The 20,224-nt window shown below is 42.4% G+C and overlaps 1 protein-coding gene across 3 annotated transcripts in view; it reads right to left on the bottom strand.

Annotated features, from left to right (window-relative positions):
• Positions 1 to 1,713: 1,713 nt before the first annotated feature.
• Positions 1,714 to 20,224, bottom strand: part of LOC135288986 (transportin-1-like) — a 128,000-nt gene continuing 109,489 nt past the window's right edge. For all 3 annotated transcript variants that reach the window (XM_064402357.1, XM_064402356.1, XM_064402355.1), the window contains one exon: positions 1,714 to 7,122. The gene's annotated coding sequence lies outside the window, so the exon portion shown is untranslated. The remainder of the gene's footprint in view (positions 7,123 to 20,224) is intronic.

Here is a 20,224-nt window from a genome sequence, read left to right as displayed (position 1 = left end):
TTTCTTGTTAATGTTATGGAGACTTCTCTATAAGGAGAAAACCAGGGTTTTTTTGTGGTTCTCAATTTGGTCATGAATAGCAGCTGCCCAGGGGAAATCTGCTATTGTGAAGTCTCTCCCATTTTCTACAAGCCTTTCCACAGCTTGTTTATGGGCTATGTCGACTTATGGGGCATTGTTTTAAAGATGAGTTGCTCAAAGGTAAAAGTTCTCACTATTTTTAAAATTATCTTTATCTCTGGGAACAGAGATTTTCTCTTGGGGGTACAGGACTACTTTTCTCTTTCTCTGTTCAAACTTCTCATGGGATCACAGCTACTTTAACATCTGTTTACTTTGCATGGAGGCCTTTGCTCGATATCAATTTGAACTTTTCATATTTTCATGTGTTATAGGAATTTTTTTTTTCTCTGTAGCTTACAAGAGGATTTCAGCTCCAAAATCAAGGCATCTCTTCATCCCTCTTATCTGGGACTTAACTTTTTTCTCACTGACTATGATGTCTTCATGTTGTTCTTTTACATGTTTGTATCTTGTTATTTTCTCTTACTTGAGGGAGGATTGAAGCACTGAAAGGGCTAGCATTTTGTTTGGAGCTTGTAGATGGTCAACTTGACCCCGGTCAGGCTGGGTGTTACAGACTGCAGGAACTGCGGCTGGGAGGGTGGCTCGGATCTAATTTGCCAGGCTAGAACTTAGTAGCAGCAGCACTCTGGGTGTGTGTTTGTGGCGGGGTGGCTTCTCATTCCCCCTGCCTGATGGTTGCGGGTAACTTGTATGGGGATAAAATCTCGGTGTTGATCCGGGACTGCTCTCAGGGCCCAGCAGGCTCGGCTGGTCCTTGGGCTGGGAGGGGTTTTAGTAAGCAGCTAGATGTTAATAAGGCTGGTTCTACCTGGCCCTACGGCACCCCTCTCTCCTTGCCTGGTAGCTGATGGGGGGGTCAGCAGGAGGCCGGGGGGGGAGGGGGCCCAGCCCCGTGGCAGGGGTCGCCCAGCCGTGTTATTTCGCTTCCAGCTGGAAGGGAAAGAGGAAGTTCCCGGGTTTCTTTCAACATGTGTTTTTTACAGAAGCATGTCTAGCTTTCTAGTGGTTGGAAGTTTTGCATCACTTCTCTAAATGTTTCTCATGCAAAATCATGACACCAATGAATGTAGTTTTAGATTGTTGTATATACTGGAGGTTATGATCTTTCAGTGTTTGAAGTTTATGGAAGGGGGTAACTAGCATACTGAAGGTGTGCCAGCTTTGTGGATTCATCACCCAGCACCCATCTCTGTGCAGACATGAATTAAACAAATACCTTGACTGTGTATGGATTGGCTTCTTGCACACTGGGTAGAATCTATATTTGGGACAACATCCTCATTTGGCCAGATTTAGCTAGCTAGTCTCAGCTGTTTCAAACAAAAATATAGGCAATGTAACATTTCTCAGTAGTAGGGCAGTTACCAGTATCACCCCATGAACATTAATTTTAGTTCAGGTAAACCTCCTATGTCTACATTTATTGGCCCCCAAGCAAGCATAAAACATGTAAACTGAACTGACCTTAACTTATCCAAAAATTATTTTCATTCACAAAAAATTAAAATCCTCCTTATTCAAGAGACTCCAGAACTTACATGTGTGAACCAGAAGAGTACTGAGTCAGACAAAACACAAGCTGAACATGACATTTTCATCTTTCATTAAAAATTGGAATGCAACATATATATTTTAACAACTTTATTAACATAGTCAAACAGTAACTGGCATCCACATCTATTGTGTCACATCATACAAATGTAGATACAAAATTGCTACAGTACAATATATATTCTCTGCATGATTCAAAATATTTGGTGGCCCCAAAAACTCTAAAATTGAGCAGCTTATCAAAAATTAAAACAATATTCTATTTAAACGAAGTTCTGTTAGCAAATAGGTAGACTTCAAGAAATATCACTCAACTTAGTACAGTTTGAAAGGTTGCAGAAGGATATGTTTGAAGGATACGTTCCGACATTGTGGCAGACACAGAAACATCAGTTTTAAAGCTTTCAAGCAAAACTCATACAACCTAAGTTGTCAGCAGAAAGATCAGTCATCTTTAATTTTAACTTATTTTCTATATTGCATCCAATTGAAAATTTTAGAAGTGCTCAGTAAGTCAGCAATACGTAGCTACCTATTTTTTCCCATGAAAAAACAAAGTATTACAATGAAGATTTCAACATCCAGAGAAACCTGCTTATACCCATCTTTTTTTTCTAATCGCTTTCCCACAAAGATCACCTAGGCCTTCTCAGTTGTGTTGTTCACCCAAAGTAAGGAATTAGATACCTTAGGTGAAAGTAGCATCATAGAATCAGCTTATAGAAAAGTGATACACTATAAGCACTGAATTCTTTGAGATGCGGACTTGACTTACTTAAAAAGCATAGTCTAACACCAGACAGGGATCTACCTTTTATTGAGACATTTTAACTGCCCTCACAAATACATTCAAGTAAGTATCCTTATTATTTTAGAAGAATATACTCTACAACGCAAGCAACAAGAGTATTCACCTCAGAGTTTTCCATTTAAACTAATTTTCCAAAAGTGGCTTGCTCTAACCATTATGTGCAAAGAGCAAGCATCAGTGTCAGACCAAAAAAAGTAGACTGATGGTGCAAGTCATTCTGGTGAATGCATAGGTGAGTGAAATACACAGCTACTGATCAAGCTTTACTTACTCAAGATGAGGTTACTGGAAATACGTAATATATCACAAATATATATGCAAACCACATCAGCATCTACCTGAAGTAACTGCAGGATGTTTTGCAATTTACAACAGTTGTTTCACTGTAGATCTTAAACTTTATCTAAGATAAAAAGTTACTCTTTAGACCCTATGTAGAAGCTTTATGCATTTATGTTCATAAAAGAGAGAGCGTCAAAGCAATTTGTCTTAATTTGCAACTTCTTTCCTTGACAAAATCTGAAAGAAAAGATTTCTAACACAATGTTACTTAAAAGCATTTTTCAATAAATATTTCAATTGTTTGAATATGGATGCATTCTCCTCAAGGGAAGAAGATTTTTGCACTTTTATCTGTTAATACATTCAATATGAATAAAATAGGTGAAGCAAAAGTCATTATTGTCCAACAGTAGAAGGTTAATTTAGAGTAAGTTTAAGACAGAAGAGATCCATAATATGAAATACATAAACTGATATAATTGACACATTTTTATAAGCATGTGTTCTGAACAAAAAGGGTACAAGAGTATTCACCTGAGATAAAGCTAGTATTTGAATATTTCTAAGTAGCAATGAGTTTCACTTGAGTAAAACTACTTCAAGCTTTAAAATATACATTTTATTATTATACAATATATGCAGTATAAGTAAATAAAATTTATGTTTACATAAAAGTCCTAAAAAAAACCCCACCAAATCCACAGTGTATCACTAATTCTAGTTACAAAACTTATCCTGCTTCATAACTTTTAAAAACTATAATTATTATAAATTTTAAACTCATTCTTCCAAAACTGACCTTTTGAGTTCAAGCTCCTTAAAAGGAGCAATAAACAAAAGCATAAGAATTAGCTCATTACAATTTAAATATATACATATTCACCAATTTAGAAAATATTCAAGTTTTTGAAAAAAATTACAAAGTTGATTATATTTTCTTGTCCTGTTTAGAATAATGAACTATTCTAACAAGTTTTTCCTAAATGAAAATAGTTGTTTCCTGAATGTATAAAGAAAAAAAATTAGTATTGAACGTATAATTTCACAGCAATTTAGAACTGCCAAAAAGATGCATTTTATAAGGATTTTAAGTACCCTTTCTGTTATCAACTTAGGTTGACCAGCAGCTTTTCTTCACTCTGAATCCTTCAAAAAGGTAAACTTAAAACAGGAAAAAGACATATGAAAAACAGTAAACACTGACCTCCTGAGGCTCCTACAACAAAACTATTCAAGTAGAAAATCCACACCATTACTTAGCAGCTGCTACTTTTGTAGCTTAGCAGACTAACAGCACTTTATTCAGTGTGTAAGGAGCAAATGAAGCTGTACTTTTAGCATGCCAAGAGGCAGAAACACTGGAATGTAACAAACTCACAATTTTACCAATATAAACATTCAGACAACATTCAAGAACTGTCAAGCCTACACTACAAAAATTGAAATGCTTTTTATTTATCCCATGATGCAATTTTTGAATTATAACTGTTAATGCTGATTCAGAACTTTTCTTGCCTCAGATTAGACCCTAAATTATTTCTGCAAATCTCTGCACTATATTATGCATTAGGAATATAGTTTATTTGCTTTAAAATATACCACAAGGGAACTTACTGATACAACAGACTATTTTGTCACTACTGTTTATTTCTGCCTTAATTATTTTCTTTGCTGTTATACCAGATCAGTTCATAGCTGTACGAATACCTATTAAAATACTATGTACAAAAGCCGTATCCTAAGGTAATATGAGGTGAAGTGGGTTTATTTGGTTAAAGGGGCTTTCTGAAATTTAAACAGTTTAGTTAAATCCAGATTCTAGCTGTAATGCTACAGCATTATTTAGGTAGTTTTTCTATTCTACAGTTTGTTTTAATGTCATTTCTCTGAAACTCTTCCCTAATGTTCAAATGCTCTCAAAACTATAGCAAATTTGTTTCTAAAATAATATCCTACCGGGTTTTTTCCTTCTTCCAAAATTGATTTAAAAGTGTTTTTAGTGACTAAAACTCTTACGAATTTTCTTCAGTGCTATTAGTTAAGAAAGAATTTTGTATTTGCTACCAAAGCAATGTTATTTGAAAGGAAGTTATCACATGCAAATTTGACCAATTTGAATAAATACTATGTACTAGCATTAGTGAATGTACTTCATACAGTACATGTTCAAACTATTCTTCAGGCATAATCCATTCATATTTGCAAAGCCACAAAAACCAAAAAAGGATGGGATGGAGAGCGGGACACATTTAAAATGTGCATGTAAACACCCCCCCCCCCAAACTCTTAAAACAGCATAACAGCATTCATAAGTCCACAGTCATACAGCTCAAACTTCAGTGCAATGGCTAAATCATTTAATACTCAAAGAACAGAACCATGCAAAGAGTAGCAAGTTCTTAAAAAATACCACACAACTGCAAACAAACAAAACAAAAAATCCCCCACAAACAAACCACAAAACACCAAAAAAAACCCAAACCCCAAACTGTTATCCAATAACCAATTTTGCAATGCAAAGGTGAGAAAAGAAATAGATAAAAAGGCTGTTATGGCTTAGTTTTGTTTTGCAGGTTAATTATGCAGCACTTGAAAAATGGAAAGCTGTGGTTTTACCTCTGACCAGCACAGTTAAGTCTCTCCATTTTCCTTTAACATCATGGGATACTCTTTAGGCAATCTAAATAGACTTGCCATTTTTAGATAAAGACAAGATCAAGTTTACCAGTTAGGATTTCACCTTCACAGTACATAAGAAAAAACACATTGAAAAAAAGGTAAAGGATTACCTTAACAAAGATTTATTCACAGGAATACATGTAAGTAGAGAAAAAAAAAAACAAAAAACAAAAAAAACCCAAACCAAAACAACAGAAAAGCTAAACAAATGAAATTAAGAGAATTAAGAGGATCCAAACCAACTTTCACTCTTGAGCTTTAAACTTGCACCCTTGTGCATTTAATTATATCACAAAGGGTCACCAACACGTGCCAATACATTATAGATACCCTGCATTACATCCACTAACTTAAACATCTCTAAGATCATGCTGTGAACAAAAATTAAGCATAAAAGGTAATATATTGAGTGGGAATAAACACAAATATAGCAATTGTCATCAACTTCTACAATTGTCTTTATGTGCGAATTAACATTTATGCAGCCTTTAACAGGTCTTACCATGTAAATAATTTTTAGAGATTCTGCTAAAAATCACTAGTATATAACCATGCAGAAAGCACATCACACTGACAGCACAGAGGCAAATATTTTGCACAGTTATATCAGCTTTCCACATTGTGCAGGTTACACACAATACGATATGAATCTTAATCTTAACAGATCCTAAAAAGGTATTTCAAGGCCTAATTGTTAACTACAGTACTTTATAACGATATTCTTAATAAAAATATGATCCACAGAATCTCAGAAAAATAATTTTAACTGCAGGGCTATATTGAATTGGTAAACTGCAACATAAGACTGATGCCACATAGGTAAATGTATACCAATTTCATTCTATGTGATGCAAGCATGCTACTTTCCCACTAATTTAAATTGCCTCTGATCACTATGAGCCAGAATGCATGCCTGAACCTTAAACTGCATCTTAAGAATAATGCCTTACTCTAGAAATTAAAGCTAATTAATTACAGTAACCAAATTATGCTACTTTAATTTTTTTAATGCAAAAATTAATATGTGAATCTTTCCTTTGATTTGTCCCTCCCTTTACCCCAAAAATGAAAGGAGTGACTCATCTGCAGCTTGCAGGTTACTTCATTTTGTCCAGCTTAACCTCTATTAATTTTCGACAGGGTTTCTATATTGTACACTGCAAGTGGCTGCTCCTAATACTGACAAAAGCTGCATTTTAACTGTACTAATTTAATTTGAGTTATTCATTAACATGCAAATTATCTAGGAGTCCCATTAAGCAGGATGAAATAATGTAGAAAATCCTTACTTTAAAAAAACATTAAAAAAAAGGAAAGCCTTTTACTGTCTGTGACCTCAATTTGTAGGTTTCCTTTATTGTGCGTAAAATAGTTTTTCTCTTTATGTATCCCTATAGTTCAATTACATGGTTCTTATTTTGGTACAATTCCCCACAATAATCCAGAATGTGTTGTTTTGTTAATAGACTTTTTTTTCTTCTTCACATCCAGTGCAGAGTTGTAATAGGAGACTATTTCCACCAACAAAGGCTCCAGATGTTAAAACATTTCCCAACATCGACTTAATACAGTGACAGCAACACCTCCCTCCCACCCCTCCCAGTAGGGTTGGGACTGTACTGTATTCCCTACTGGTTTACCCTTCCCCCCAGTAAAGGGTAACATTTTCCCTGGGTGCAGAGTCTCCCTCATAGTCTCCCAGACTGAAGGACCTGTAAAAGGAAAAGATAGAGGTATAGTTACATCTTATCTTGAACTTTAACTGACAGATCAGTGCATAAACAAAGAGCTTTTTGCCTTTTTTAAGGGGTAGTTGTCAACCTTTAATGCAAAAACAAATTTAAGCCTAGATTTTCCCTTTTAAGAAAAGAGACCATTTGTACCAAATAAATTCATTAAACAACACCATTTACTTTAAAGATAGATTGACAATTCCACTATTGCGGCTTAGATTTAAGATAAATACAGTCCTATATATTCTAACAAGCTTGTGCCTTTTTAGTACAAGATTATGAGGTAATGTGGTGGTTTTGCATGACAGGCATTTACGAAAGAGATGCAAAGCTTCCCGCCACTAGGAAGAAAAACACATGTTAAAGACTAAAGAAACCCGAGAACTTTCCCTTCTATCCGGCAACCAAGTAATATGGCCGGCCCAGCCCCTGTCTCGGCCAGGCTGGGGCCGGATGGCCCCTGCCCTGGGGCGCCCGCTGGGCCCCTCGTCATCAGGTGCCGGGCCGGGCCATGGCTCTGATTTCTAACATTTTGCTGCTGGGCCCTGCTTTGCTGCTTGGCCAAAATTCTACCACTGTTGAGATTCATCCTTCATCCACAACCACTGGGCAGAGGAGAGGAGAAAATCATCAGTTTTCCCCTTCCTCCAACTCCCCCCCCCACCCTGCAGTTCCCGCTACAGCTACAGCTCCCGCTGCAAGCTACCAAACCCGGCTTGGGTCAGGTGACCATCTGCAAGTCCCGGACGAGATGTTAACTCTTTCAGTACTTAAATCCTCCCTCGAGTGAGAGAAAATAACAAAATGCAGACAATATAGAAGAACATGAAAACACTGAAGTCAATGAAGAAGAAGTCAAGTCCCAGATGGGAGCGATGAGGAGATACCTTTATCGTGAGGCTGAAATCCTCATATAAAGCTATAGAGAAAAACTTTTTCCCTATAACACATGAAGGTATGAGGAGATAAAAGTGTTCAAATTGTAAATATCGAACAAAAACCTCCATGCTAAGTAAGCAAATGTTAAAGTAGCTGTGATCCTATGAGAACTTTGAACAGAGAAGGAGAAAAGAATGATGAAAATCCTGTGCCCCCAAAAAGAAAGTGATTTCAGAGATAGATAATAAGAACCTTTGCCTTTAAACAACTCATCTTTAAAACAGTACCCCATAAGTTGACAAAAACCATAAACACAACTATGAGAAAAACTTGTAGAAGAAAATGGGAGGGATTTCATGACTGCAAATTTCCCCGGGCAGCTGCTATTCATGAGACTTGAAAGCCACAAGAAAACTGTTTTCTTGTGGAGAAGTCTCCATAACATTAACAAAAGAGACTTCTCTCCCTAAGTAAACTAAAGAAAGACTATTCTAAAAGTGATAAACTAACTGAAATTTTAAGTTTTGTTTATTTACATAGTCATTGAGAAAGAAAAAGTTGTAGGGGGAAGAGAAGAAGTATCCTGAAAGTTTTGTTTTGATTCTTATCACTTTTTCTTTTAGTTAGTGTTAATAAATTTCTTGTTATACCCTTTTAAAGTTTTGAGCCTACTTTACCTTTCTCTTAATCCTATCTCACAACAAAAAAAGTAAGCACATTCTAATAAATACACTAGTAATTAACCAACACTGAACCCACTGTTATGAATAAAAAGTTATCTATTTTTTTTAGGTTGCAGAGTTAAAAACAAGTCAGACCAGTTGCTGTAAGTTAGTTTCACTGTTAAGGAGGAGTTCTTCAATTACCTGTTAATGGTTGGTGATTAACCATTGTCCCCCTGATGCTTGCCCCAGGGAGGGACACTGTCACCCTCCCAAGTACCAGGAGGATAGGAGTGACATCAGAGCCAGTATGCAGATGAGAAATGCATTGCGCCCCGAATTTTTACAGTTTTCCCAGGAAAACCCCTACAATTACGAGCCAACAAGTGACCTAAGTGACGTCTAAGGATGGGAGCGTAGTCCAGTACCTGCTTGGAACCTTTTTGCTTCTCACCCTAACCTTAAAAGATGTTGATTAAAGAGACGACCCGGGGTGTTAGACCAAAAAGCTGGAATCTGCTAATCTCCCATGAGGACGGAATCCCCAGCTCTGCCTGCAGACCAGCGGACAAAGCTGCATCACCCTCCTTCTCCGTGCCACGCCTGGGAGCAGCGGCGGCGTGGGCACAACCCGTCGATTTCTTCCCACCTGAGCTGATTCTTTTTAATAAAGGCATTAAAAAGGAGAAAGATCTCCTGCCCATTTATTTCATCCACCACAGGTAGTTAAAGAATATTAAACATACCTTATACAAACCGAACAATTTCACTTTTAGGTGGATTAAACAAGATGTTTTGTACTGAGGAGATGCTATGGATGAAACTAAGTGCCAATTTTACCACTTTGGAATCCTCTCCATTAGGATGAAAAAACCCACTTATTTCAGAATTAAAATTCCCTAATTTATAAATATGTAAATGCTTGAAAATTAATTATTTTTTTATCCATTTTTCAGATAAAAAAGTAATTCAACTTCTTATGTCACTGACTGACAAATCTTAGGCTGACTTTTAAATCGTTTTCCATTCAACAATAAAACAGAATTGCATGATTCACTCACATGATTTCAGCATAAAAATTCTAGAGCAAGTATCAAATTTATATAAAGACTGAATGAATAAACTTAATTTGCGCTCTTTTTCTGGGTGGTATAATAATCTCTTCACAGTACCACACTACATGTGGAAAGCTTGATTTATACATTGTGAACAAACAGCATAGAAAGCAAGGTGGTATAAGAGTAAAAATATTCTAGAGTGCACAATCACTGTTGTTTTCTGAAGTTGAATCATTCTCCAGACAGAACTATAACAATTGTGAATTGGTGCATAAAGTGGAACATGGAAATATTAAACACATCAGCATGCACAAAACATCAATGTCTACTGTCAGGAAAGTTACAACTTACATACAACACCAGGTCTTCTTACACCTGACAGGATGCATTTTTCTCAGAGGGGAAAAAGGATTTTTGCACTGGAGTTAGTGGGGCTCATTGATAGAGCTTTAACTAGACTGAAATAGGGAAAGGGACAAAACCAGTCTTGCCAGAGATGATCAGTGGGATGGCACACCCAAATCTGAGGGACTGAGTGCCAGTGAGATTCTTCCATCTGTCACACAAGGTATCGGCTACAGTGAACCACACTTGAAATGTTTCTGTACCAATGCTCACAGCATGAGGAACAAGCAAGACGAGCTCAAAGCCTTGGCCCAGTCCCTGAGGTATGGCATCATTGTGTCATAGTTTTGGCCAGGACGGGGTAATTTATTACAGTAGCTGGCAGGGTGGCATGGCCAGACCCTAATGTTATTTGATATCATCTCACCTCACTTGTAAGGGGAGTAGGGACTCACTCTCTCCAGTGGCAGGTGAAATGGTCCAGTGTTGTATGACTTCCTATGTAAATAATTTCTTTGTCTTATACCTTTTGTTATTAATATTGTTGGTGTTACTGTTTCATTATCTCATTGCTGTTTCCAGTAAATTGTTCTTATCTGGACTTGTGATTTTCACATTTTTGTGCCTCCAGTTCTCAACTCCATCCCTAGAATGGGAAGGTGAAAGGGGAGTGAGTGAGTGAGTGGCATCTACCTTGGAAGAGCCTTGGTGGAGGCACTGTGATGTACTTTGGACCTGATTAGCATAAGAGATCTGATAATTAGGATGCCTTGTCAAGAACAAACAGATCTTTGAAGACTGAATCAAGATTGGCTGACAGGAAAAGAAGAATCAACTTCTGCAAGCAAGAGATGTTGCAAAATATATAATTTTGTTTATGTGATGATTAACCCAATCATTGTAGTAAAAAATTACTAGCCTTCCTAGAATAGTATATAAGCATATGTAGTCCACAATAAATTCGGATTCTGATCAACAGTGAGTCTCCCTGTCTCTCTCCATCATCGATAATTGGTTCCCCATGTGAAGAGCAAGGAACAGCCTATCTGGCTGCAATTGGTGAGTCCCCCGGTGTAGCAGGCACAGGGCCTGCACGGCCTCCCTGGCGGTCAGAGGCCTGAGCTAGGAAATACCAAAGTCAGCATGACTAAGGTTTTAGAAGCCCCTCTCTTCCGCCTTTTGGACACTGTTATCTCCCTGTATATCCATAGGTCACTTTTCCCCTGACCCTTACTATTGGACAGTTTTCAATACCCCTGTAAGGTATAAAAACCCCTAACTCTGCCCGGTTCGGCAGAGGAGAGCTGTCACTGGACCCTTCGCGGAGACCCCAATAAAAGAACCCTGCGGAACCCACACAGCGCTGCTCCCTCTCTCTCTGCGTCTGCTGCGGCGGCGGTACCGACGGCCCCAGGCGAGCTAAAAGAGCTGAAATCACTAAAGAACTGAGCTGCAAATCACTATAGCTTGCCTGGCTTGCCTGAGCCCCCCGCTGGGCGATCCTGGACCCTCGTTGAGCTATCCTGGCCGGCCGGCATTCCCCGCTGGGCTTCTGCCCTGAGGGTAATAGCCCAGCCATAGCTGGCGCACCGAACATAGCTGGCGCACCGAACATAGCGGACGCCCGAACAGCGAGGGGCCCCTGGGCCAACATCTGAACCGCCGTGATCCTTGGCCGCGGAACTGAATGCCGGACCTGGCATTTCAGAGGAGCAGCATTTCTTCGTGAAATTGTCACTGCCTCCGCTCGCCAGAGATCCTGGAAGGAGAAGCTCTTCGTTTTAGAAGGACTCTTCTGAACAGGAGGTCAGCCGACCCGCACCCCGACACCTGGGCACGCGAATGTTCGTGGAGGCTGACGAGCAGACGACCCCCAGCAGAACTTTGACCCACAACAGGCTGAAAAGTGTAAGTTTAACACAGCCTCTCTTGCGCGCAAAAATATTTTTCCTTGGGTCCTTTTTTTTGGGGTTTTTTTCTTTTTTTTTCTCTTTTTTCTGCTGGCGGGAACTGAAAAATGGGATCAAAGCTTAGTACGTTTAAGCGATCCCAGAACGAGAGAGATTTATATTCCCTAATCCTAGAAATCCTATCTTCTAACAACTTTTCTTTTTCTAAAGGTAACCTTTCAAAAACTAACCTGAAAAAATTTATAAAGTGGATTCTTTGCCACTTCCCAGATACTAATACACAGACTATTACCTTAGACTCCTTTTGGGATACAATTGGGACCACGATATATAAGTTTCAAACTAACCAAGACTTTTCTGTAACCCGGTTTTTACCTATGTTTCATGCTATCACTAAAGCTGTAGAAAAAACTAACAAAAAGATTGTAACTTCAGGGCTAAATTCTGTCCAAGGAAATGGGAAGTCCTTATCTGACTCAACAGAAGCGCCTATTTCAAATGCTAATGGAGGAGATAACACCCCCTCCACCCTGGAATCCAGCACTCCGCTGGGTCCTAGTGCCCTGCCGCCTGCGCCGCACCCCCCCCGACCCCAGGGCGCCCATGGCCCCTGCCCACCCCCTCTTCCCCCCCCCGCCTGTCCCTCGGGAGCTACACCCTGCGCGCCTCCTTGCTCTGCGTTATCTCCGAGAGCATCTGTGCCAGTTCCCGCTGGGACCGACCCAAACCCCACCCCTCCCCCTGTTCCCCCCGACCCTGCTGGGGCCGCCCCCACCCCCTTTGCCGTCCCTCCTGTCTCTGCCGCGCCCGCCCCCACTCCCTCCCCCTCCCTCACGCCCCCCGCTACCATCGCGTCTTTCCCTGCCCCCGGCACCATCCCTGCTGCGGCACCGGACCAGCCCGCCTGCGTACCCGCGCCCCCCCCCACCATCACGCTTTCGCCTGCCGCCGGAATCGTGCCCGCCGCACCCTCTTCCAGTCCCGCCGCCTCCTCCATCCCGCACACCCCCTGCCCCCATACCCACGCTCAGCAGCCCCCGGTCGGGACCCCCCAGACTTCCTTCAGTTCTGCCCCCCCTCCCCACGCCCCCCAGTCCTGTGCATGCTGTATCACGCATTGCACGGCCACCCCGGCCATGCTGCCTCCCTGTAGCCACGTTCTGCCATGTGCTGCATTATACCCTGCCCAGCCACATGCACCTCTGCCAAATGGTGCTCCAGCCAGCCATAAGAAACATAAGGCACGACCTGCTAGCCCTCACTTGCCGTCATCTGATGACAGCAGTGACAGCGATTCTGATTTGGAAATAGAATATGTAGATCCTTGGGCAATAATAAAAATGGAAGCCACACAGGCAGGGGACTGGCAATTAGCTCAGAGAATTACTGCCTTTCCAGTAGATTATAAGAAGGGAAAAAGAGGAGGTGCTATTACTAGAAAGACATGGGAACCTATTACAAATAAAGAACTTGTGCAATTAAGAAATACAGCCACAGAACATGGTAGAAGTTCACATATTTTTAGAAATTTCCTAGAGGCTACGTTCTCAGCACATGTTCTGGTACCCCACGATATTAAAAATATTGCCCAGTGCCTCCTTTCTCCCGCCGAGTACATGCTTTGGGAAAGACATTGGAAAAAGCAATTAAAAACATTATCAGATAACTATGCTGCAGATGCTGATAAGTCAAATTTTACACTCGAACAGCTGGCTGGTGAAGGGGATTTGCAGAAACCCTCTGACCAAGCTGATACTTTACCTAAGGCAACATTACAAGACGTGGCTATAGCAGCAAAAACCTCCTTACTTCTTACCCCTGATGACTCTATTCCTACCCAACACTTTTCTAGTATTAAACAAGGAATAGATGAAAGCTTTATCAAATTTGTGGATAGAATTAAGGATGCTCTGGAAAAACAGATAGAGAGCACAGAGGCAAGAAAAGAACTGTTGTGTAAACTTGCCATGAGTAATTCAAATGAAAAATGTAAAGCAATTCTGAGAGCCTTACCCTTAGACACAGAACCTACCATAGAGCAAATGCTGGAAAGCTGCACACGCCACCTGTCCACTGAAGATACAGTGGCACAAGCAGTTACTAAGGGGGTTGCAGAAGGAGTTTCTAGTGCATATGCAGTAATAGCTTCTAAAGACCAGGTCCGCTGCTACCACTGTGGAGATTTTGGACATTTTATAAAGGACTGTCCAGAGAGGTCACCTCCCAGGTACCCTCGCAATTTCCACCAAAGGCCCCAAAACCAGCAGTACTATCAGCCACATCCGGGAAACTTCCATCGGAGCGTGGTGGGGCCCCACGCAAAGACACCAAATCAAAGGCCATCCAGACCCAGTCACGCACCATCCCAGGAGATTCCAGACCACATGAGGAGGATCCAACACACGGAGCAATACCGAAGGGAACGCGCCGTCAGCTGGTAAGTGCACTATCCATTGACTTTAAAAATGACAATGTTTATCGTGTTCCCACAGGCAAACATGGGCCAAAAGGAGGTCCTTCTAACATCCTAATTATAGGTGATTCTCTCCATAGCCCAAAGGAAATATTTGTTGTTCCAGAAGTACAAACAGTGCACCCAGGACAAGAAATCTTTGTCCAGGTGTACTGCACAGACTTACCATATTTTCTTCCAAAAGGTACCCCATTTGCACAGGCCTTTCTACTCCCTAAGAATCACAGGGAACAGCTTCCTCTCAACCCCACAGCAATGTGGATACAAGTTGTGGGACCGAGTAAGCCTGTCATCGAGTGTGGTCTTACCTGCAGAGGAGAGAAGTTCCACCTACCAGGGATGCTGGACACCGGTGCAGACGTGACCATCATCGCCCGCTCTGAACGGCCAGCACACTGGGAGCTACAACCTGTGGCAGGCATGATTACAGGGATCGGTGGAGCTACAGTTTCCATGCGGAGCAAGAACAACATCCTCGTCGAAGGGCCTGAAGGCAAGTTGGCAACCATCTGCCCGTTTGTGGTAAGGGCCCCCATCACCTTGTATGGACGGGACATTTTAAAGTCAAACTGCGCGCTCTACATGCCCTTGTGGATGAACAGCTCGCCAAAGGCCACATCGTAGAGACCACCAGCCCTTGGAACTCTCCAGTCTTCGTACTACAAAAGCCTGGAACAGACAGGTGGAGGCTCCTCCACGATCTTCGAAAAATCAACGAGGTCATCGAGGACATGGGTCCCCTCCAGCCTGGCCTGCCATCACCATCGATGCTGCCTAGAGACTGGACACTTGCTGTCATTGATATTAAAGACTGTTTCTTCAGCATCCCGCTGCATCCCCAGGACGCTCCACGGTTTGCCTTCTCCGTCCCCTCTCTTAACAGAGAGGCTCCACTCAAAAGATATCATTGGCTTTTCCTTCCTCAAGGACTAAAGTGCAGTCCCAGTATATGCCAGTGGTATGTTGCTCACATCCTGTCTCCTGTTCGGAACCTATTCCCAGATGCGATCATCCATCACTATATGGACGATATCCTGGTCTGTGCACCAGAAAAAACGTACTTGGACACAGCAGTTAAAAGGACTATTGAAACCATAGAAAAGGCAGGATTTGAGATCCGTGAGGACAAAATACAGTACACCAACCCATGGACTTACCTTGGACTCCAGATCCGGGAACGGACCATCGTACCCCAGCAGCTCACCATCCGAGACGACCCAAAAACCCTGAGAGACTTACACAGTCTGTGCGGATCCATCAACTGGGTATGTCCACTGCTAGGAATTACAACAGAGGACCTCGCTCCACTGTTCAGCCTTCTCCGGGGCAAGGAGAATCTGGACTCTCCATGCACTCTAACACCAGAGGCCCGAGATGCCATCACCAAGGTCCAGGAAGCCCTGTCTTCACGCAAAGCCCATCGCTTCGAGCCCAGCCTGCCTTTCCAGTTCGTCATTCTGGGAAAAGCACCTAGGTTCCATGGACTGATTTTCCAATGGGACACTCAACTTCGAGACCCTCTACTAATCCTGGAGTGGATCTTTACAAATAACCAACCCACAAAAACAATTACCACCTTCCAAGAAATTATGGCACATTTAATAAAAAAGGCTAGAACTCGCCTCCGTTCCCTTGCAGGGTGTGAGTTCACATGCATTTATTTGCCAATGACCACTGGGGACCTGGAACATTTGCTCCAGACCAATGAGAGTCTCCAGTATGCCTTAGATAGCTATACAGGCCAAATTTCAGTGCATATCCCAAAACATAAGCTTTTTAATCGTGATGTGACATTTCATCTGACTCCAAAATTAGTCCAAAGTAGGACACCTCTCAAAGCTCTAACCATCTTTACAGATGGCTCAGGGTCATCCCACAAGTCGGTAATGACATGGAGGGACCCTAAGACCCAAAATTGGGAATCTGACATAAAAATAGTGGAGGGATCTCCACAGATTGCGGAGTTAGCAGCTGTTGTCAGAGCCTTTGAGAAATTCAAAGACGAACCTTTTAATCTGGTCACAGATTCAGCTTATGTTGCTGGCATAGCTATGAGAGCAGAACATGCTCTTCTCAAAGAGGTTTCCAATCCAAAGTTATACCAATTGATTTCCACATTAACACACTTAATTTCCCACAGAAAACAACCTTACTATATAATGCATGTGAGGTCGCACACTGACCTCCCAGGTTTCATTGCAGAAGGGAACAGGAAAGCAGACACCTTAGCCATGGCAATAGAGACTGCTAATGTCCCTAACATCTTTGCCCAGGCAAAGTTGCCACACTCATTTTTTCATCAAAATGTGCCTGCCCTTGTCAGAATGTTCAAGCTTTCAAAAGATCAGGCAAAAGCTATTGTTGCCACATGCCCGAACTGTCAAAACTACCAGATACCATCTGTGGGGACGGGAGTCAATCCCCGAGGTTTAAACAGCTGCCAGCTGTGGCAGACAGATGTAACCCACTTTGCACCTTTTGGAAGGTCAAAGTATGTGCATGTATCGGTTGATACATTCTCAGGAGCAGTATTTGCATCAACACATACAGGAGAAACTGCGCAGCACACCATAAAACATTTTCTCCTCGCATTTGCAACCCTGGGAGTACCAAAGGAGATCAAAACAGACAATGGACCTGCCTATACCTCTCGTAAGTTAAAAGAGTTCTTCAGTGAGTGGGGAATACAACACAAGACAGGTATACCTGCAAACCCCACAGGACAATCCATCGTGGAAAGGACACATCAAACTCTCAAAAGAGTCCTCAATCAGCAACAGAGAGGAACAAAAATCATTTCTCCAGTTGAAAGACTTTGCAAGGCTCTCTATGTCATCAACTTCCTGAACTGTACAACCTCAGAGCCTGATCCACCAATACTTCGCCACTTTGCAAATACCACCCAAGCAAAACTCACAGAGAAACCACCTGTGCTGGTGAAGGATCCAGAAACACATAAAGTCTCTGGACCTTTTGAACTCATCACGTGGGGAAGAGGATATGCGTGTGTTCTGCTACCATCTGGTCCAAGATGGTACCCAGGGAAAAACATAAAACCATACCTAGGTACTGTCAATACCACTTCCACAAGCAGTGACAAGAATCCTCCTGAGTCAAACACAAGACCTCCTCAAAACCAGACCAGCTCGGCCTGGAGACGAAGACGTCGCCAAACATCCACAGGTGGAGGAGACGACTGTCCCATCACACAGCAGCAGACAAAACAGACAGCTGAACAACATTCTGAGGCATCAAGCCCTAGGCCAGGCACAGCCTGAAAACAAAACTGTTCTCTGAATTAGATGTTATTACCCTTTTTACCCTAAAAACCCTATTGTCCCTTTTATCTACCCTTACCAAAAACCTTTTACCTACTCCCCCACCCTTAGCACCACAGAAAAAACAAACAAACAAAAAAAAAACCAAAAAAACAAAAAACAACAGTAAAAAACTAAAAATAAAGGGGGGAGGTGGGAGGAACAGAGGAAAGGAACAAGAAAGGAACCCTAACCCTCCCTTCCTACCATAAAAATAACAAGTTTTGCTTATATTCCCTATCAGAAGCCCCATTCCTGCCCAAAGATGAAAAATATCTCCGTTGGCGCTGTCCTCACTGCAGCCTGGATGTTCCTCACCGTGCCATGTGCCGTCGGTTGGATCGGCCCACAGCCGAGCCATAATGTCTGGGTAACCTTAGCAAGAACATTAAAACAGGATAACATGTGCTTATCCATGGGGAGCATTGATAACCCACTTTCCACATGTCTGGTAGGAATTCCTTTCACAGCCGATGACTGGCCCCCCTATAATTCAGAGCTTCTCCGCACCACAGGTAAGCGACCCCATCAGGTAGAAACTTGGGACGAGTGGACAAAAATACTGCCCAATGCTCTTGAGGAACCTCAAGAATTGGATCTATTGGGGTCCTCTAAGGCCACATTCTGTGTCAAATTTTACTTTAGACATCCAAAGAATAATTTGCCTGAAATTGACCTGAACAAAAACACATACCAAAAAGACATATCACCAATTAACAAAGCCTACAACCCTCACGATTGGTGTAATTACACTGCTCGTGTGATCTCTGTGTCCTCTCTCCATCCCAAAGTACTACCCAAGGGAACGTTTCTCATCTGTGGTGACAGAGTATGGGCTGGGATCCCCTCACGACTCCAGGGAGGTCCCTGTACCCTAGGAAAACTTTCCACCCTTACTCCAAATATCACCTTGTTGCACAATTGGAAAAAAGAGAGTGAATTAAAACGCCACAAAAGGTCCTACACAGCATTTGATGAAAATTGCGATCCCAAATTATACGATTGGAACAAACCTAAAAAGATAGCGGTCTCTATATTCCTACCATGGGTAGCTGCAGCTAAGGCCCTGGGTGACATAAATCACCTTGGGTGCTGGCTCAGTAAGCAAGCTAACGCTACTTCTGCTGCCCTGAGCGATCTCTTAAAGGAAGAAGAAACCACAAGACATGCATCACTCCAAAATCAAGCAGCGATTGACTTCCTGCTGCTTGCCCACGGACATGGCTGCGAGGACTTCGAAGGGATGTGCTGCTTCAATCTCTCTTCACGCTCGGAATCCATCCACGCCAACATCCAGAAACTGAAGGGACTTGTGAAGGACTTAAAAGTAGAACAGACCCCAGACTGGGTCAATGATCTCTTCGGTCAATGGGGATTAACGGGATGGGTTGCATCTTTGGTTAAGGGAATGTTGTGGATTTTTCTTGTAATTGTCATCGTGTTACTTATGTTCTCATGCCTTGTCCATTGTTTTAAAAGAACCATAGGGAACGCCTTTTTTCTAAATACAGAAAGTGGAGTTGTAGCAGGCACAGGGCCTGCACGGCCTCCCTGGCGGTCAGAGGCCTGAGCTAGGAAATACCAAAGTCAGCATGACTAAGGTTTTAGAAGCCCCTCTCTTCCGCCTTTTGGACACTGTTATCTCCCTGTATATCCATAGGTCACTTTTCCCCTGACCCTTACTATTGGACAGTTTTCAATACCCCTGTAAGGTATAAAAACCCCTAACTCTGCCCGGTTCGGCAGAGGAGAGCTGTCACTGGACCCTTCGCGGAGACCCCAATAAAAGAACCCTGCGGAACCCACACAGCGCTGCTCCCTCTCTCTCTGCGTCTGCTGCGGCGGCGGTACCGACGGCCCCAGGCGAGCTAAAAGAGCTGAAATCACTAAAGAGCTGAGCTGCAAATCACTATAGCTTGCCTGGCTTGCCTGAGCCCCCCGCTGGGCGATCCTGGACCCTCGTTGAGCTATCCTGGCCGGCCGGCATTCCCCGCTGGGCTTCTGCCCTGAGGGTAATAGCCAGTCATACCCCGGAACTGGAAGTGCTGGTGTGAGAACCAGGAACAGGCCCAAATCAATCCCTCCACGGAGAAAGGAGGCGAGCCAGGGAGAACGTAGGACAAAGAATGTCTAAAGAAGAGAGAGGCAGTTTTGAACTAATGCTTGCTTTGCTTGTGAAACATGGCAAATTTTTGCCAAAGCCTGACTCCTCTATTTTTACAGCTGCTGTTTGGGATGATGTGGGGATGAAGCTCTATGATTTAGCTACTATGGGACTCAAGCCAGCAATGTGTATGCTCTTGTCCTGGAGAATAATTTTAGAGACACTGAAAAAGCAAGAGGAGTCTCAGGCTGTATCCTCTGCGGATACCTCCAGGCCCCTACTCTGCTCTGTCTCTCCCTGCCCACTTGAAACTGGCATCTCTGATTCTGAAGA

Source organism: Passer domesticus, chromosome W (genome assembly GCF_036417665.1).
Source record: "Passer domesticus isolate bPasDom1 chromosome W, bPasDom1.hap1, whole genome shotgun sequence".
Taxonomy (NCBI): domain Eukaryota; kingdom Metazoa; phylum Chordata; class Aves; order Passeriformes; family Passeridae; genus Passer; species Passer domesticus.
This window is presented reverse-complemented; position numbering and strand designations above follow the sequence as displayed.